This window comes from Belonocnema kinseyi, chromosome 7, assembly GCF_010883055.1.
Source record: "Belonocnema kinseyi isolate 2016_QV_RU_SX_M_011 chromosome 7, B_treatae_v1, whole genome shotgun sequence".
Lineage (NCBI taxonomy): Eukaryota > Metazoa > Arthropoda > Insecta > Hymenoptera > Cynipidae > Belonocnema > Belonocnema kinseyi.
Window position 1 is genome coordinate 96,051,329 of NC_046663.1, and position 4,748 is coordinate 96,056,076.

At 44.9% G+C, this 4,748-nt stretch overlaps 1 protein-coding gene across 1 annotated transcript in view; it reads right to left on the reverse strand.

Moving 5' to 3' along the window:
• The window catches only part of LOC117176568 (tubulin polyglutamylase TTLL13-like), a 59,265-nt gene that overhangs the window by 26,608 nt on the left and 27,909 nt on the right, over positions 1-4,748 (reverse strand). The gene's annotated exons all lie outside the window — the stretch shown is intronic.

The window sequence follows — 4,748 nt, forward strand, 5'->3', positions numbered from 1 at the left end:
ATAAGGACAACCGCAGAATTTCACCGGGAGCGGGTGCTAATCTGAAAAATTCCACCCGCTCCTAGCGAAATCGCTGTAAAATTTCAGCCACAACCACGTCTCACGACCGTGAGATAGGTGGTTACTGTCTGTAACGGAATCAATACGACGATCCGGCAAAAGTTTCGTGCACCCTGAGTAAACGGAGCGATCCAAGAACTATCGACTTTTGCATTTTTCCCGTAAGTGCTTTAGCATATTGTTGAGACGCAGGGATGCTTTTCAGGCTATTAACGAGTGAAATCTTGGCACCTCCAAGAGTGCCGATGATAAGAACGATTAGTTTAACAGAATATTCCGGATACAATCGTTGCAACTCCCTTATAAGGTCTCTATACCTCTCTTTATTTTCATTCTCCTTGACTATGATGTTTTTGTCAGCTGGTGCCGAAAACTCGATAATGAACATAGTTCGATTCTCGAAGTCAAGAAGAACCATGTCAGGCCTCGAGTGTGCAACAGAAACAATGGTCGAGAATATAAAGTTCCAGTATATGCGGCTCTTCCCATTTTCGACTATTGACTCGATTTTCCTGGGAGCGTTGAGAGGAGTAATTTTAAGGATAATGCCGTAAGAGTGACAGAGATGGCAATAAAGCACTCTTAGTGCCGCATTGTGCCTTTGGATGTAGGTCGTTTCCGTATGAGTTGGACAACCAGATAGTATGTGAACTAAATGCTCGGGGTGTGCATGGCACGCCCTGCAGCTATCATCGGGAATGTCTTGGCTCAAAATGTGGCGACGGTATGTTAAGGTAGAAATGACACCGTCTTGGCATGCAAAAATGAAACCCTCTGTACCAGACTTCAATCCGGGCGATTTAAGGAAAGCAAACGTTAGCTCACACGACATTGACTGATCCTCTACATTTCTGTGGAAGATACCGTGCATCCTCTTATCGAGGAGCTGTTCACGAAAGTTTTTCTCTTGTACTTTCTTAATCCGGGCTTTGAGGAGTGAGTACTCGAGTTAGATATGATTTGATGCATTTTGCTCACCCCTAATACTAAAGTTAAGTCCAAGTGTTTCAGCAGCCTCCTCCGCTGCTTTGTACAGAAACGTTTCTTTTCCCACTTCTTAGCGATTCCTGACCATTTTAAGAAGATGATCTATTCCATTTGCGACTCTATGTGCTGTACCTAGAATAATCTTGTTGTGAAGACATTCAAGACTCAATATTCCGCGACCACCTTGACGGCCTGCGATGTACAGTCGCGGAACAGAAGACTTAAGATTCATTCTTTTGTTCATATACATAACCTTTCTTGTCCCGATATCAAGGGATCTATGCTAGTTCTTCGTCCATGGAATTATTCCAAATGAATAGAGTACTGCCGGGACGGCAAGCATGTTCGTTGCAGACACTTTGTTCCTCGCCGACAGTTCGGAAGACCAAATTTGCCGGATGAGATGTTTGTATCTGCTTCGGAGAGTATCCTTTATAGATTTTACATCCTCAATGCGTCTCTGTAGCACGCCCAGGTATGTATAAGTCTCTCCGGCGCAAAGTTGTCGTATAGCGCTTCTATCAACGTGCTCAGGATCTTCAGAGATGCCATTAAGTTCTCCCCGCTTCAAATAAACCTTAACGCACTTGTATAATCCAAATTCCATTCCTACATACATGAGTGACCTTGCACTTTCGTTCTGCAGGTTTGCCGCACAAGTACCTGTCGGAATGGCGAAGTGCTGGAGATAGTGGCAATAATGTAAGGCAAAAGAGCAGTAGGCTCATGGTGTCGCCCTGAAAGACACCTCTCTGAAAGGTGACCTTGTTAGTTGTCACACGATTTTTCCAGATAAGATAGTAAATCTGGTTTTCCAAAGCGGAATCAATCTCTTAGTCGGAGAGCCGAGGCCGTTTTTAGCGAGTTATTAAGTAACGATTCTGCCACTATTTTCCTGATTGTTGAGAATATACTGATCACGAAATGTGGTTTCTCCAGGGGTAGTCCCGGGAAGAAGGTGTTTATTTACTCATTCGAAGTTGTAAAAAAAATGATTAAAATAAGTCATAGGGTAACGGCTGAATCTTTCTGCGTTGAATGTGGAGACAATTAGACAATGTTCCGTGCAATTGGCAGAACAATAGGCCGGTGCGGAAGGGGGTCAGAACGATCCAGAGGTGTAAAAGAGTATTTCATTTTAAAGTTATTTTCTAACGCCCAAATTTTTTATATACCATTCTACTCATTATTCAAAACATATATTCGAAGAGGCAGAACAAAATCTCGGTGATAACATCCTGGCAGAACATGGCAAAGTGCCCGGTTTTGACATTGATCATTGTGCGTCGGTTCACGGCCCTGACACTGCGAGCAGAGTGGTCACTTGTGCTCCGAAGACGTTCAGTAGCGTAACTGGAGACATATTTTACGCCACTCTGCTCGCAGTACCAGGGCCGTTAACCGACGCACAATGATCAATGTCAAAACCGGGCAGTTCGCGATGTCCTGCCGGGACGTTATCACCGAGATTTTGTTCTGCCTCTTCGAATATATGTTTTGAATAATAAGTAGAATGTTATATAAAGAATTTGGGTTTTAGAAAATAACTTTAAAATGACATATTCTTTTACACCTCTGGATCGTTCTGACCCCCTTCCACACCGGCCTATTGTTCTGCCAATTGCACGGAACATTGTCTAATTATCTTGACATTCAACACAGAAAGATTAAGCCGTTACCCTATGACTTATTTTAATCATTTTTTTTACAACTTCGAATGAGTAATTAAACACCTTCTCCACGGGACTACCCCTGGAGAAGCAACATTTGGTGACCAGTATATTCTCAGCAATCAGGAAAATAGTGACAGAATTGTTACCTAATAACTCGCCAAAGACGGCCTCGGCTCTTAGACTATCTCTATGCACCTAAAGATTTTTGGATGAACCTTTAAGCTTTCCAAAAGACAGATGATAAGTCTATGGGAGGTCGAATCGAAAGCTTTCCAATAATCAATCCAGGCCATCGATAGGTCACGCTGGTAGAATACTGCATCTTTGCAGACACATCTATCGATGAGCAGGTTCTCCCGCCATCCCGCTACGCCTTTCTTTGAGCCTCGTTGTTCATACATTTCTTGCCACACAGGTTCAATTGCCCGAAAAATCCTATCATGTAGGATAGCTGTGAATACCTTATAAAGTGTGTTCAGACAAGTTATTGGCCTGTAATTCTTCAGGTCAGCTAAGTTGCCTATTTTCGGCAGGAGCATTGTGCGCCCTTCCACCAAACACTCCGGAATCGGCTCTTCCGACTTCAAATATGAGGTGAAAATGCGGGCCAAATGCTGATGGGTTGAAGAGGACTTCTTCCACCAGAAGGTTTTGATACAATCTGGTCCCGGTGCGGAATAGTTCTTCATCCCTCTTAAAACTTTTTTCACCTCCTCGGTAGTGATGGGTGGGCATTCTTTATCAGGTGTTATGAGGGCAATACATAACTCCTTGAAGCTATTTATATTTTCTGAGTCTTCGTCCAGTCTATGTTGCACTTCATAGACTTCTCTCCAAAATACTTCGACCTCCTCTGGTTTGGGTGAGTGTTCGATAGTAACCGGAGGGTCTTGGAAGAGTCGAGATGGGTCAGAGAGAAACTGTTGATTTTTTCTGACACACCTCTCCCTCCGCTCTAGACTTCTCTTAGCGTCAGATAGTATCCGTATTCTCTCAACAATATGCTGCCTGATGGTCAGCAGCTTTGACTTGTTAAGCATGTGATAACGGGTCTGGAGTTTGCGCGCGAACTTTCGAACCTTGGCGGTTAAATTCCTGCCAGATGTGATGTAGTCAATCACACACTGAATGCGGGACGCGTACTGTCTTGCCCAGCCTATCTTTATGGCAAGTTGATGCATTCGTCTTTTGGTCTTATGATCAACCGTTGGTTTTGTTTTACGCTTCGCATCGGCCAAAGTTCTCGCTGCATTATACACACAATAATTGATAGCCCAGAGGTCAGATTCTCCGGAAAAATGTCCACGAAGCTCGTCATCCATTTCAGCCAGATCTTTAGCCTCTCTTTCTCTGTTGCCGGCTTGTTCTAGCTGTGGTTGAGTAGGCGTTCCGCTTACATAGCCCCTTTTTCGGAGTAGTTCAGCATGGTTTCGCAGACGTTGCTGCGAAAAGTGCGATAGCTCCGGGTGTTTCTCGCACCACAGAGCATGCAGCCGTGCCATGTAACCCCGTTCAGGGTCCACACTCGCATCGTAGCAGTCTAGCAAGTCGTGATTCAGTCGCTCCGTCCACCCAAAAGTCGCGAGATCCCGCCGATCCATCGCATTGAATCAATTTTCATTGGCTCCCCCAGCTCTAGATTGGTCGGCATTATTGACCGACCCATTGTCGGGAGCCCTGCACGTTCTGTTGTTTTGAACCGCACTTACTAAAACTATGTTTGGTATTGTCATCGTTGTTCCCACGAGAAGCTAGGGAAAGGGGTTCGTCCATCCTTGTAGAGCCCCGCATGCACGAATAAGGCTACGTACTCTGAGAGGTCGCCCGGTATCCCAGAGTCACCGTTCTAGACACCTCACCCAGATGCAATTCAGCTTTCGGCACAGTTTTCACACCTCCGCTTGGGGGTTAATTCCTTCGGGACCACCCCTGGACAATTGTCCGCGACTGCTTATTTATTTTTGTAACCATATGCAGCAGAAACCCTTGATACAGGGACCCTCTATCCGCAACCCGAGGACGCATTCG